The 16234-nt window shown below is 43.6% G+C and overlaps 1 protein-coding gene across 6 annotated transcripts in view; it reads left to right on the top strand.

Moving 5' to 3' along the window:
* The window catches only part of USP15 (ubiquitin specific peptidase 15), an 829830-nt gene that overhangs the window by 240435 nt on the left and 573161 nt on the right, over positions 1-16234 (top strand). The gene's annotated exons all lie outside the window — the stretch shown is intronic.

The raw sequence follows: 16234 nt of genomic DNA, 5'->3' as shown, positions 1-16234 counted from the left end.
ACCAATTGTTCAAATTGATTAGCTTCGTATGTTGTATAAATACATTTGAAAACTGGTACAATATTTCATTACAATTCAAAGCTCCAACATAACTGAAAAACACAATGCAGTTTTTCAGTAGGATTAACTATAGAAGGGGTTTGCCAAGTAAATATAACCCATCACTTGATCCAATATACAAATTGTGGACCTATGTAGGCTTTCTTTCAGTTTTGGAAGGTGTATCCATCCATTCTTGCAGGGTTTACCTTTCAGTTACTTGTACGTTTACGTGTGTTAGATTGAATATTATTTACTGAACGAATTTTTACACTTAACATCAACTTCAATTCACAAAGGGCAACACTATTGTTTAGGGACATGACACATGGTTATAATGTAGCATTGCCAAAACCTCTGAACAAGAAGGGAAATACAGAGGAAATTAATTTTTATTTGGTTGTTCACTTTGGTGTTGAAACATCTATGCTTAATCACCATTTCCGCCTTGCAGCCACATGTTACTTTTACATTTTCTTTTGTATGAGCTCTGGGAGTTTCAGATGGTGTCCATTGGTGTGAAAGAATCATGTTGGTGCATAGTTCCTACTTTATGCATTTAGAACATCAACCGTACACAAATCTAGGTATCAGTGACCTCTTACCATCCAAGCAGGAAAGGATTGTAAGTGTTGAGGTACAGTTTGTGTCTGCAAATAATAAGTTACACAAAGATGGTCCTATCCAATTAACCAATTTTATAGATATAATTGGCAATTAAGTACGTGTTTCTGGGTTTTGACTTTGCAGTGTATACAGAGCAATCTGCCATATCAGGCTGCTATTTCTCTCTCACACCTCACTGTCCTTGTTGCCTGGAATAAAGCCATGGAAATGAGCACACAAATGCATGACACAGGGATTGCCTGCTGTAATTGTGTCTGTTGGCCATATTTTTCAGGATGATGCTGCACAGCTAGAGATTGAACATACTATTGAGAACAATTGTTGTAGGATTCTTAAGCACTGATGCATCTTGCTTTTTGGGTAGGTGCAAAGATGTGGGCAAAGTCCAGTGTTTCGGTGTAACAATGTGGGGAAGGGATTTTATTTAAATGAAGAGGAATTACAACTTGACTCAGAATTACCCAGCCTTTCCTTCCTATGCAAAACTGTTAAACTGTGAAACTGAATTTTGTATGGAAAGGTATACCTGCTTCATTAACCCTCATGAAGAGCTTTTGAAAATCAGTCATCTTTTTGTGAAACTTTTACCATAAGCTGCTTTATTCTTCTTAATTGCTTTGGAAGAGGGGCGCTGGAGTGATTCAATGAATAATCTTGATAAAGTGGTCCCAACATGTCTTTGATATTAGGGTACTTTATAGCACATTCTCCCCCATTCCCTAGTTGTAGCACTGTATGAATCGTTGGTCATTCTGGTTTCCAGAATGAATTAAATTATAGATGTAACCATGTAACCATATGTTTTTAAAATCACAATTTGATGAGTGATCTGAGTTTTTCCTGGCAAGTTCACCTATTTCTTTTGTGGATAAGATGTATATAGGATTTTAATGAAATCATCAACTGTTTCCTAAACCTCATTTTCCTGGTAATTTTCTTATGTAATTTAATTAATATGAACCTTCATTTGCTACACCACCATCCTCGACACAACAGCTGCCTTCACGATTTCATCTCCAACTTCAACACCTGGATCATTGCCTGTGCAGATACCCTCGCTCCTCTCAATGACACCAAAGCCTTGAAGACATGACTGCAAGGTATTTGGTAAATAGAAGAGCTCAGGCTCATAAAACGCCGCTGCAAGCAGCTTCGACACAGACAGAGACAAAGTCAGAACAACAACCAGCAAGAACGCCTACAAATCTGCACTCAGGCAACCATCATCAAATCTGAGACGCCAAATGCTGCATGCACACCAACCACAACAAAAATGGCACTGACAGCACCACGGTAATCTTTGCCATAGTAAAAGACTTCACTTCGCCGGCAGCAATCTGCACCACACAATTCTGTGTCAGGACCTCTGCACCCAGCTGCCCCTATTCTTCTGCAACTAGATCACCACCATCTACAAACATTGAGCCCCACTGGACTGTTTCACTCTTCAGTGTTCCTGTCCATCGCTTCCAAAACCTTTAGGCCCACCTTCACCATCTGGCCTACCAGCACCACTAAAGAAACCACAACCATGCAGTCTATACACTCCGGGGCACCCTTGAAGCCCTGCCCTCATGTCCCATTCCTCAAATGGTTGAACCCCATCATCGCAGCTCTCACCCCAATCCTGAACCACTCAGTCATCTCAGCCACCTCCACCGGCAACTGGAAGCACACCACAGTGCTCAACTTCCTTACCCTCAGCACATACACAGACTCTAGCCAATTACTAGCCTATCTTCCTGTTACTCCACTTGGCAAAAGTAGTGGAAATGATGATAAATCAACACCTAGTCTCACACCTCACTAACCACCACCTTCTTGACACCACTTAATCTAGATTCAGACCAGATTCAGAGACCACCCTCATTGCAGCCACAGATGACAACCAGATGATTAGGGACAGAGGTGACACTGCAGCCTTCATACTACTGGATCTTTCTGCAGTCTTTGCCACCGTTTTTCACCCATCCTTATTATGCATTAAGCTGGCATCCAAAGTCCCGCACTTCAATGGATTTGGTTCTTCCTGACAGTCTACACCCAGTCATTCAGCCTGGCCCCCTTCAACTCTGACGCCATCAACCTCATCTGCAGAGTTCCACAAAGATCCTCACTCATACCCTCTCTGCTCAATGCCTACATGACCCCACTAGCCAGTTTCGGAATCCGCACCAGAGCCTATGCTGATGACACCCAGCTCATATTCCCCCTGCTCTGACAAGATGCAAGAATCCCGGAGCAATTTCTCCACCTGTTTGACTGAAGTTGCCAGATGGATGAAAACTACCTGCCTCAATTTCAAAACAAACAAGACAGCTGCAGTAATCTTAAGCAAAGACACAACACTCTAGAACTACACCTAGTGTCCTGCCGAACTCGGACCCCCGCCCTTCACGGCAACCCAAGTAAAGAACCTCCGAACAGTAATCAGCAACCAGCTCACCATGTCCCGCCAAGTGAATGCAGTCTTCATCTCCTTCTTCCTTACTCTCAAGATGCTCATGGAGATCTTCAAATGGCTCCCTGCAGAACTGTCACCCAAGCTCTCATCACCAGCAAGCTAGACTACAGCAACACACTGTATCCTAGAATCAACACTCACCTGACCAGAAGACTCCAGACCATACAAATCTCAATGGCCAGGCTCTACCTTAACCTCCCACCCGGAACTTCACATCATCTTGTACCTCTAAGAGCTAAACTAGCTCCCAATCTACCTACAAGCACTTGTCAAACTCCTTACATACACATAAAAGCATTGCACAAAATTGGCCCCACATACCTCAACAACTGTTTAAATGTCCACAAACCTACCAGACCTCGCCACTCAGCTAGACTTTTAGTCACCTCCCAAAGCATACTCAGAACCCGATCCGGTGGTTGCACCTTCTCCTTCTCTCCTAAAACCTGGAACAGCCTGCCTCTGCATATCAGAGCCTCCTACTCTGTTCTTGAATTCGCCAGGAAACTAAAAGCCTGGCTCTACACCTAGCCCGACCCTTGCTTGGCCAAAACAGCTCTTGCTTCAGTTCCAGGATGCCCTCCTGGGAGAGTTGTGCGCTATATAAATACACAACATGCCTGGCCCTGCTAATGAAAGAAATTGCTATCTTGTGGTTCTTAAAGTGATTGTTCTAATTATCTTCTCCTTTATAACTCTGAAGACCCATCCAAACCTTTAATGGTAGTGTCCACCTCTTTATAAAAAATAAAAGCCATTATGTTGCTGGTGTAACAGCCAATCGTTGCCCTATCTCTAGTCTGCCTGGCCGAGCAAGAGTTATGCAAGCAATATCAGATCCATTTGAAGCACCTTAGCATGGTTGACACTCATCAGCCTGCACTCAGAAAACAGAAACTTATTTTGCGCGATATCCATGACTGATTTTATATGCAAGAGAAAGTGGAATTTGACAGTTTATTTGAATTATGGCCTTTGCTAGAGCATATTCAAACTGAAATTAAGCCAAAAGGAAAATAATGGATACTGTATTTTTGAACCCTATCCCAGATTTAATTTCTGTTATTTGCTGAGGCTTAGCATTTTGGCATTGACTGAAGCTAAACACAAAAATAACAATGGTGAGAGTAAAGGCCACACCATTTTGTTTCAAGCTGACAACCCTGCGATTTAACCACCACTGTTCACCATCAAAAATATAGCACATAAACATGATTTAGTTGTTCCATGCAGCCATGGTGTCTCGAGTGGACAGCACAAACACCCGTAAGTTGACCGGCTCAATTTAATGATTGCAGTTACTCTAGAACAAGTTAGAAATCACTGTTTGGAAACTCAGGCACCATTTCTCCCTGACAGAGAGCTGTTTGCATTGAATTCTGGTAGGAAAAAAGCATTCATTTGAAAATCTTGACATTGCCCCAAATCAATTTAAGAAAGTTGCTTTTGTCATTCTTCAAATTAAATCTATTACACCAGGTCCGAGGATACTTTTAGTGCCCAAACTTATAGCTGATGATTTAATACAATCAATTTTGTTGTGTGGTTGTTAATTTTAGTGGATCTTGTTAAACCACACAAATTTCAGGAATTGCTAAGGACTGAAGGTTTTTGCAGGTCTTTTGCACGGGATCATACAAATCAGTGTTTGGCTTTATTACACTCTTGAACCCCTTGTAACATTCCAGGTTGATGCAAGCCATACGCTGTGAAACTGCCACTGGGATACAAGTGGTGCATGACATAAAAAATCCAGACTTCAATGCTTGGCTCCAAGTGTCTGTCACTGAAGAATTTTTAGTTAAGTGGTAGTTGTGGAATCAAAAGCTTTGTGCTTCCCTCTCTTCCTAAACCTGTCGAGGAAGAATTAGTGGTGTAGGTTTAGTGATTGAGTTTCATACGAAGGAACTAGAGGTCCGTGACCTTTTATACAGTTTTAATTACATTTAAACACATTTGAAATTTAATATTTTCTAAAAATCAATAGCAAATGGTAAATACTTTGATTTTCTTTAAATAATGGGTGATGTTGACAGAAGGACCAGAATTACTGTCATCAATTTGGTGATTTTGCTTTTTTCAGTTGGTTGTTGCTAAAGTAGACTGGTCAAGCCCAATTAATAAAATGCACTGAATACACACTTATCTCAATATCCTATGATCTGCCCACTTGTATCCTATTTTTTACCTTCCTAATGCTAGTTTATTAGTTGCTGCTTCCTTTTAAACTGTGAAGCAACTGTTCCAGTTTAGTATGTGCAAGAAGAGAAACTGTTCCTTCACGGTCTTCAACTTCACTTGCAGTAGTTCATATGGCATTACCTTTGCACGTTTCTGCCACTGCTGCTGTTATTCAAATTCTGTTTTGTTGCAGGTTTTTTATATAGTGAAGCTATTGTCAAGTCATAGCCTCTTGCTACTTCCACAAGCAAGTGAGAGATGTCATTGGCCACCCCAACAAGTTTAACTGATTGTGCTTGGAGCTTTAAGGGTTATCTACATTGGGGCTCTTTGAAAAGGAAAGGGGGGGAGTTTAGGACCTCTAAACCTAATCTGTGTGTTATACATATTATGTGTTTTCTGCAAGATATTTTTTTGTACAAGATAATATACCCTCTGCCCAAACCCAGTCAGCTATATAGTGCTGTGTGTAAAATTATACATTCTCAAGTCCTAGACTTCCGTTGAGGAACAGAAATAGTGTTCTTCCATTGGTATTGGTGAGGCAAATGTACATTAGTTCTGTGTTGAGATGTTGTCTTAGTTTCTCTAGTCAAGGCGGTTTCTTTTTTAACCTAAGATCTAGTGGGCAAAGGCCAAGAAGATGCCTTGTCAGAGGCTGCTTGCACATAGACTGCTTTGTCCTGTTCTCAGGGTCTTACTATGTGCCAGTTCCGTTGTGTTTACAAAATACCACCCTCTCGTTATCCTGGGTGTACATTGTTCACCATTGTCACCAGTCCTCATGTTTCATTTCTTAGTGTTCCTCTTTTTCCATATGTATTGATCTTGTAAATCATAATTGAGGCCCGTAGTTCTTTGGGTCTGTCTCCTCAAAATAATGTGCTCTATAGGCGTGGGTAGCCTCCAGTCTTTCTTGTCTGGTGCCCCTGTCTTTGAGACTTATTAAGTTCATAGAATAGACTGCCATCATTTTTCCAGTAATCACATTCCAGGTCTACTCCCAGGACACTGCAAGGACGAGGTTTCTCGTCGTCTCCCCGCCAACCCTGTCTTCTGCATACAGATACTGCCCCCTCTACTTTTTCACTGCAGTAGTTTCACATTGGTGGAATATTGGACAACTGACCATGCTTGAAACAAGATTTTCAGGTATTCTTAGCTTATCAAAAAGTTGAATTACTCCTTTATATATTGGGTCATTTGTTTCAGGTTTCGATTTATGGGAACCACTGGTTTTCTCAAATTGTGCCATAAATTTATAATCTGTATTACAATCACTGGAAATCGAATCATTGTATCGTGCATGCAGTTTCTCAACAGTCGAGGTGGCACTCCCATGTGAAAGTTAAGTAAAGCATTTTTGTGCTGCTTGTTCTCAGTCTGATGATTCAGAAAAGGGGGTGGTGATGAACAGAGTGTCTGAATTAAGCAGACCACTCTTACCCAGTCCAAAGATCAGGGCTTGATCCATCACCGTTTTTTAGCTCACTGCACCATCCCAGCTCAGAACCTGGCTACATGCAAATTAGTCTGACCCTGGCCCAGTGCATCATGGGAACAGGGCACACCAAACTACCAAGCCAATTCTTATACTGAGAAGGAAACAAGCTTCCGGGACCGGTTTCTGGCATTTCAGCCGTCTTCGGCCCGGCTTGCTTGAATCCTGATGGTGCAATGAGCAAGGGACTCACATCTGAGTATACCCTTCCACGCTTATGGTGGACAAAAACGATTCAGAAAAGGGGGTGGTGATGAACAAAGTGTCTGAATTAAGCAGACCACTCTTACCCAGTCCAAAGATCAGGGCTTGATCCATCACCGTTTTTTTAGCTCACTGCACCATCCCAGCTCAGAACCTGGCTACATGCAAATTAGTCTGACCCTGGCCCAGTGCATCATGGGAACAGGGCAGACCAAACTACCAAGCCAATTCTTATACTGCAAAGGAAACAAGCTTCCGGGGACCGGTTTCTGGCATTTCAGCCGTCTTCGACCCGGCTTGCTTGAAACCTGATGGTGCAGTGAGCAAGGGACTCACATCTGGGTATACCCTTCCACGCTTATGGTGGACAAAAACGATTCAGAAAAGGGGGTGGTGATGAGCAGAGTGTCTGAATTAAGCAGACCACTCTTACCCAGTCCAAAGATCAGGGCTTGATCCATCACCGTTTTTTAGCTCACTGCACTATCCCAGCTCAGAACCTGCTACATGCAAATTAGTCTGACCCTGGCCCAGTGCATCATGGGAACAGGGCAGACCAAACTACCAAGCCAATTCTTATACTGGGAAGGAAACAAGCTTCCGGGGGCCGTTTCCGTGTTCTCAGTCTGTACATTGGCGAGCTATTAAACAGCCTCGGCGAGCAAGTACTATGCTTTTTGTGATGTTCCCAGGATTGCAATAACCTGTTGTCTTTCTCACTACATTAGGAACTCCTGATATCTTTGCATTTCTTTTTCTGGACATAAGCATTTAAAATATATTTTTGATATCTTTTTCGCTCAATCCTAGCTGTAAGCAATTGCTATCTATTTCAGTGTATTGTCAGGCATTTCTGTGGTTTGCTTAAAAGGCATAAATATTGCAATATAGTAAAAAAAATCCTAGCTAATTTGAAGGAAAGTTTCAATTCTCTTAAGAGCACGGAGGGGACGATTATGCTTTCCAACTTCTCTTTATTCAGCTTGATTATAAGTAACAAACCTTTAACTACTTCTCCCGTGATCTACAGGGACAGCAGTAGTTAAAAACACAACCAATCATGTATCCTCATGTACATAACACTGTCCTGACAGCAACCCTCTTCTTCTTTATTTATTTATTTATTTATTATAAAGTTTTGTATAGCGAGAACAAGACCCGTGGGTATCAGAGCACTTACCATAAAAAGCAGGTTACATATAAACAAAATACTAACACTTATAAAAACAAACAGATATGAGGTAGATGATAATATGATTGTGATAGTGCATAAATATATATATATATATATTCCTAATATACGTGCAATTTGCAATTAAGAGGTAAGTTATGGCTTAACCTATGTCATAAGCCATATACACCGACATAAGTGAGGTAGGAGATTATAAGGTTATGGCTATGAGATAAAGATATACTTTCACATTGACTTGAAGTAGCGGTAAGGATACATCTTAGTCATATACAAAGTGCCAATCTTGTGTTCATCGAGTAGCCTTCATATTATTCATGTTGAAGCTTACCCATCTGAAGACATAAATGTACTGTATTAGGGCAGCACTAAATCATAACAGTGAATAAAAATCGTCCCTATGTAAGGTATTTACTCATCATATGGCTCTTCACTTCCCGCTTAAATGTTGCAATATTATGAATCTTCCTAATTCTTGGCGGGAGGGAGTTCCAGATTCTGGGGGCCGCTCCTGAGAATGCTCTGTCATAAGTCTTTTTCTTTCGGAACATGGCTGGCCGCAACAGCAATTCCTTGGCACTACTAGCTGGTCTGTTACCTCCAGATAACTCAATTTTCTTGGCTAGGTATCTTGGGGTGTTGAAGTGGAGCGCTTTATGGGTGATACATGCTAACTTCATTTGAATTCTGGCTTCATAAGGTAGCCAGTTTAATGCTTTCAGGTGAGGAGATATATGATCAAATTTCCTTGATCCCGTGATCAGTCTTGCCGCTGCGTTGAGGCAGGCTTTTAGTGGTGCTGTGGACGTTTTTGGTAAGCCTGCTAAGGTGGAACAACCATATTCAATCCTAGAGATAACTAAGGATTGGATTGCCAGTTTTAGATCGGCCTCAGAGATGTAAGGTTTCAGTTTCCTTAAGTAGTTAAGGTGGAAGCGTGCACTTTTAGCCATTGAATTAATGTGGGCTTTCATGTCGAGGTTCTCATCTAAGGTGATTCCTAGTGATTTGGCTGATTTGACTATGGTTGGAGTGCAGTTTAGCGCAGTCACCAGTTTGGTCCATTTCTTTATTTCCGTATGGCATCTTGGTGGTGCAATTAGTAGGAACTCTGTTTTGTGAGCATTTAGCTTCATATGATTGGTAGTTAACCATTGCAATGCCATCCCTAGTGACTCATTAGTTCAATGTCTTCAAGGGAAGCGATCTTAATGTAAATTTGCGTGTCATCTGCATACATGTGGTAAGATATCTGTGATTCTCGGAGAATTTTTGTAAGGGGTTCGACATACAAGTTAAACAGATCTGGGGATAGCGTCTATCCTTGAGGGACTCCTATTGAGTTAGGGCATGGAGGTGAGATTGAATGGTTGACCAGAAATCGTTGTGTTCTGTTCCGTAGGAAAAAATCAAACCATTTCAGCACATTTCCAGATAGTCCCATTCTATCTTGGAGCCTGGTCAGTAATGCCTCGTGATTTGCTGTGTCAAATGCACACGACAGGTCCAGGAGAATCAGTAGGCATGCTTGATTTTGGTCTAGGGCTTGTAGCGCGTCATCAACAATATGGAGGATCGCTGTTTCCGTGCTGTGACCTGCTCTGAATCCTGATTGGCAATTGTCTAGTAAGGAGAACTTGGTGATGTGTTGGCTTAGTTGACCCTGCACACATTTCTCAATTAGTTTGGCCAGTAAAGGGATGTTGGTCACTGGACGAAAGTTATTCGGATCTGTTGCATCCGCTGTAGGTTTTTTGACTATGGGAACCACTTGACCTGTTTTCAGGCAGTCCGGTAGGATCCCTTGTGATAATGATGCATTTATTATTTTGGTCCAGATTGGAACCACAATGTGGCTGATTTCTCTTAAACATTTTGCAGGTAGGGGGTCGTGATAGTGGTTGTTAGGTTTGATTTCCGACAGCGTTTTGGCGATCTTGTACTGGTCATATAGTTCGAATGTGTCCCAATTTGCCTTGTTTTTTGTCTTAGTACATTCTATTGACAAGTTGGCATCGCTCATAGGCAAAGATTGGGTAGGGAGGTCAGCCGCGGCGCTTGTGAGCTCTACTTCAAGCGATTTTGCCTTCTCCGTGAAAAATGTGGAGAATTCTTCACAGCCTAAAGATGTATTTGTATTCTCTTGAGCGGCTTTGGCTAGTTTGCTTGATTGTTGCTTTAGGATTTCAAAGACTTTTCGTGGTCTGTTTTTGGCATTATCCAGTTCTAATCTTATAAATTCCTTTTTGGAATTGATGACCTTTTTGTTATATTGGTTTCTAATTTTTCTAAGGGCTTTCAGCTCAGGGGATGATGGGTGCTGTCTCCATTTCCTTTTGGCCATTCTCAATTTCCTTCTGTTTTCATTCAGTGATCCATTAAACCAAGGATTTTTTGTCTTCTCCGTGACTCTTTTCAGTTTTAATGGCATGGTGTTGTTGACTATATTTCCGACTGATGTTATGTAGTGATCCGTCAGCTCATTTACATTCTGTAGGTAGGTAGGTGGCTTTGGGTCTCGCTCACAGCTTTCAACCAGTAGTTCAATATTAGCCTCTTTTGTGTCTCGAATCCATTTTTTGAACTTGAAGGGTTGCACAGTCATGCCCTTTTTCACTATGGGTATCGCAAATGTTATGGCATGATGATCGGACCAATCACACGGGGCTATAGAGAGGATCGATGTATCTTTGTCTCTTGGATTAATCCAGTCTAACGTCGCTCCTTTCAAGTGTGTAGGTTGTGTGCATGCTTGGGTTAGGTTTAGCTCAACAAGGAAATCTTTAAGCGTATTAACCTGTTTGTCATTGCAGTCGTCCCAATGTAAATTGAAATCGCCTAGGAATATGTTATTGGCATCGGTGTTAGAGTAGGCAGTTATGATCTCCATTAACTGCTCTGTGAACTTTGCGTTATCTCCTGGAGGATGGTAAAACCCATGCAAGTTGCATCTTTGATTGCTTGCCGCTCTTATATTAAGCCCTAGGTATTCACAAGATTCTAAGGGGTCGGCTTGAATTTCTTTGACCTCAATCTCCGATCGGTGGAGGCAGGCTATACCTCCTCCTGTCTTTCTTAGTCTATCTAGTCTCACAATGTTATATTGAGGTGGTACTGGATCCATGGTTGAAGATGATGATTCTGTTAGCCAAGTTTCAGTAAGGATTGCCAGATCAATTTTCTTGTTGATGATGAGGGCTGCTATGTCTGATGCATGTTTGGTAGCCGATCGACAATTGAGTAGAAGGCAAGTCAGGGGTTTCCCTGAGTTACTGAGGTTCATATTTTTGGATTCGGATGTTATTAACTGGACATGTTGTAGAATGTGGAGGTTGGGTTTTCTATTATTCTTTCTGGATGTTCTGTTAGAATCGATTGTTACTGTTTTGATTCATTCCTCACTCTCACGGTCCGATGGATCATAAGTTTGGAGTAAAGCAAGTATTTCCTCCTTTGTCAAGGATTTCGTCCTATCTGGTCGGTTGTGTCTATTTGCTAATGGCATGGCTATCTCGTTAATTATTCTTTGTGAGGAGTGTACGAGATTCTGGATATCCGTGACCTTAGAGTGCGTGCTTACCGTCATCTCCAACATTTTTTCATTCGTTTGTGAGGTATTACTTGCTTCTTGTGCCAGGTTGCCAACTAGCTTCTGGGGCTCTTTAATATCTTTCTGGTTTCGAGGAGGCTTCTTAGGGATGATTAATCTGTTTATCCGGGGTTTGCATTTTGCTCTTATCTGTTTTTGATCTGTTCTCAGTGCTGCAGTCCTTTTCTTTATATCCCTTGTTTGGTTGTCAGTTCTGTTGCTATTTGAGATGACAAGAGTGCTATCTAGGTTATGTGATGCTAGGGGTGTTTTTGTGGGTGAGGATCTACAAGACTCTAGCATTGTACTTGAGAGATGTAGCGGAGCGTTGGTATCTTCTATTTTCTTCGATTCCCGATTAACATAGAGTGATTCACTCAGGGTCGATGTACGCTCTATATGGCAAGTCGCACCTTTTGGTGGCGGCGTTTGTTCTTCCCTTCTGAGCTGGTCCTGCTCTTTGTTCACATGATTAATAGTTCTCTCTGGCCTTTCTATCTTGTTCTCCGGTACAATCAGTTCTATTTCGATTATATCTCTCGGACTAGCGGTTTGATCATGGTGGCCTCCAGTTCGATTGGCGTCTCTGGTAGTAATAATATCATTGTTGTCAGGAGTGTCTTCTGATGGGGTCCGGTGTTGTTGATAACTTAGTCCCTCTAGTGAATCTTTTATCGTTTGGAATACCTTGACAAACTTCTCTAGTTCGCTGTTCCCTGCTTGTATCAGCACTATTCCAGTTTTGTAAATGGTAATGCATAGTTCTGCTCTGCATCTTTTTGATGATGAGTTCATTATTTTTGTGCCATGTGGGATGTTTTTCATAGCTTTTATGGAAAGCATTCTTGTAATGGCATTGCGCCATTTAGCCGTTTTATTTGTGTAGAATATTAGGTCGTTCATTATAATGCCTTTAACTATATTGAAATACGGGTCAGAGAACATTGTGTCCGGGTTTTTTCTTAGGGTGTTATGTTTGAACTTTTTGGCTGTGTTTTTGGTTAGGTTAGAAGGATATTCTATGCTCAAGGCATTAGAGCCAGCAGCCGCTAGATGACTTTCATCCATTTTTGCTCCGCGTTGTAGGTCTTATGGTGACTCTTCTCTGTTGATTCCGAATATTTCCCCTACTGATGTAGTATAGTTGTTCATACAGATAAAGATTTCTTTTTCCAGGTCTTAAGGTGACTCTTCTCAGTCTGACTCCTAATTGTTCTAGCGGTGGTAGATATAGCTTTCCTCTTTCGAGTAATTTTCTTTTTTTTTTTTCAATCCGTTATTCCTTTAATAATATTGGATCCAAATAAGAGTAATTAATTAAATAGCCCTTGTTGTGCTCTGGGTAGTATGGTGTAAGTCTAGTTGTTACAATATGTCCGCTGTTTTGGTTGTGCTTCTTTGGAGAGAGGACTTTCTCTATTTTCCCTTCCCTCACCAGATAAGGGTCTAGGTTGGCTCCTTTCTCTATTTTTAGGATTTCATCAGGCCCCTTTCAATGTTAAAGCTGGGTTGTTGTCTCTCTATCTTCATCAGTGCGGTCGCCATTTTAAGGACAGGTGTGATTCCACTAGGCTTCCATATCCTTTCAAAATATAAAAAGTTCCTCATAGATATTCCTCGTATCTATTTCAGTATAAACTCTTCTACTCATGTTCAATCTTGTCTTTGTGTATTTCTGCACGCGTCTCCTGTTACCGCTTCAGTCGCCCATCTCGACTTTGTCTGAGTTGGCCGCCATCTTAGGGTCAGGCAAGCCGTATCTGGGTGTCAATTTCTGTTTTCTAAATTCCCAGGCAGCCGTGATTAAAATAGAAACGTCTCCGATTGTCAAGTCCTCAGGTACGCCGAGGATTCCGCCTGGGAGATCCAGACAGCCTCCACAATGACTCTCTCGTCTCTCACCTCCTTATCCCTTGTCTGTCTATAGTGTCCTTCCCATCCTCCAGTGCAGGATTCTCGGCAGCGCGTTAACAAAACTTCACAACGCTCCCTTGCTCCTTATTTTGCTCCCCAACAGCCGCTCCGGGACGTGCCCTGCTCCGCGTTCCCCGCCAAGGCTCTCTCCTGCCTCAATTCACAGTCTCTGTGACTGGTCTGTCTCCCCATTGCTCCTCCGCGGGACGCTCCACGGGATTCACAAGATTCGCTCCCGACACACTACAATCGTCTTCAAAGGATCCTCAACAATCGCATCTGTGGTATGGTGCCTCATTCCGGAGCCGCTTCTCTGTACTCCCTCTGGCCGATCCCCTGACCCCATCGAACCAACCGCCTGTCGAGCTGCCCAGTGGTCAGACAAAGGAGATTGCAGTAAGTAGAGCTCCAAATTCTATGTTTTTGGCATGTGTCGCCAGATTCTGTATTCCGGTCCAGGAAGGTGGAAGGCAGGTAGGCAGGCTGGGTGGTCTTTCTTCCTGCCACCAGAGTTAGATGTCCGTGAGTCCATCCATCACTCATGTTTCTGTCCCATTCCTTTGCAAACAGATAGAAAAATGGGTACCTCTGAATAATTACTCCATACGTGATTATTCAAACCATATGCATTAGCAGTGTCATTGCTTGAGCAAACCATGTTCATTCAGTATGCCATTGATATAACATTAGAAAAACAGAAAGGGACCCCTAAAAACTCTCAAGGGAAATAAGGTACTTATAACCGAAATAAAAGAAATTCCCTTGACCCAACTAATCAAATATCCATATGCAGTAGTTGACAATATAAAAAAAAATTGATTACTATATTCAATGTATATATTACAAACACATTTTATTAAAAATCATAGACTAGTTAAATACTGATTGGATCAATGTAGTCCTAGCTGTGTTTTTGAGTACAATGTCATGTGCATTTGTAAATGACAAAAGGCTGTGTCTTACATATGTGTTTGTCTCTATTATGCTGGTCATATTTGTAAACTGTTGTTAATCAATTCCCCCCTGGTTGACATGTACTGTATGTTTTAAAAAAAAACTTTTTTATTGTGAGGCTGTATGCGGTTTTAATCTTTCTGGAATAATATGTGAATATACATTTTTTTAAATAAAATGTGTTTGTAATATATACATTGAGTATAGTATTCAATATTTTTGTATTGTCAACTACTGTTTATGGATATTTGAACAGTTAGGTCAAGGTAATTTCTTTTATTTCTGTCATCGATATATAATCCAGGGGCGTGGCTAAGGCGCCGATGTAGGTGGAAGCAGGACTCCGGAGCTCCTCCGCGCCCGCCTCGCACCACCACATATCCTGCGCCCGACTCGAACCCCGAGCCCATAAAAGTGCCCAGGAGGGCATCAGGAGCACGCAGGGGGAATCCGGAGGACTGGGGGCCCCTGTATCTGCCCCCAGTGAACTTTCGGCGGAGAGCGATGCACCCGGGGAAGTGAGCGCCCAAAATGGCGGCCGCCGTCCCGGTCTGAAGCGACTGGCGACGGAGCCCGGGAGGTGACGAGGAGCCCTGTGACGCTGTGGTGGCTGTCCGTTTGCCGGCGGGGACCCCCTGAGAGCCGTCAGAGGTGAGGGGCACTGGCTGGCACCTTAGCAAGCGGGACCGGAGGACGAGAGACGGCCGGCTTGCCTGACCCTAAGATGGCGCCGCCCGAGAGCCATGGCGGCCGTTTGCGGAGCCCCTGGGACCTTGTGGAGCACTGGGCCCGCCCTCCTGGTGGTGGAATAGCCGAGGAGCCCGCGCCGCCGGTGGGCTGGTGGCGCTTGAGCGGCGACAGCGAGGAGAGCAGGGGAGGAGGCGCTGGCTACCCGCCCCCACGAGGTACCGGATCTGAAGGCGGGAAGGGGCGCCTACCTGGCCGCAGGCGCCCGCGAACAGCGCGCCGCATCCGGACTGGTGCTTGCAGGCGCGAACTCTGCCTGAGACTCCCGGACGTAGGGGGCCTCACCAGGCGACCAGACCCGGAGCCCTGGTGCCCCACGACCCTGGTGGAGCAGGACCTGGCCCTTGGGCTGCTTCTCGAACTAGACCCCGCGTGGCGCGGGCCCAGAGATACGCGTGAGCGAAGGGCCTGAAACGGAACTGGTGCGGAGAGCGGGAGCGCCGGCGGCCGCCGCAGGGGCACGCGAAGCTAGCTGCCCACCAGCATGGTACGAGGTGGCAGGAAGAAGGGCTTCGAAGCCCTGAAGCTGGATGACCCGGGACACCTCGTAGAAGACGACCCGCCGGGGGCGGGGAGCTCGACCCACCCGCGGGACCCTTCCCTGGGGGACATCATGCAGGCGATTGTGGCGTCGCGGGAAGCTCTCGAAAAGCGCATAGATACCATCGGATCGGACCTGACCCTACTGAAGGATGACCATAGGAAGCTAAAGGAGCGGGTGGCGACCTCGGAGGTCACCCTGAAATGTCTGCCTGGGGACGTAGCGGAGCTAAAGACAACACTGGCAGAAATGGCGCAAAAGGTACGAGTGCTGGAGCTCCGAGC

This window comes from Lissotriton vulgaris, chromosome 1_1, assembly GCF_964263255.1.
Source record: "Lissotriton vulgaris chromosome 1_1, aLisVul1.2, whole genome shotgun sequence".
NCBI classification, from domain to species: domain Eukaryota; kingdom Metazoa; phylum Chordata; class Amphibia; order Caudata; family Salamandridae; genus Lissotriton; species Lissotriton vulgaris.
Note: the sequence above shows the minus strand (reverse complement) of the source record. Positions and strands in the feature narration are given on the sequence as shown.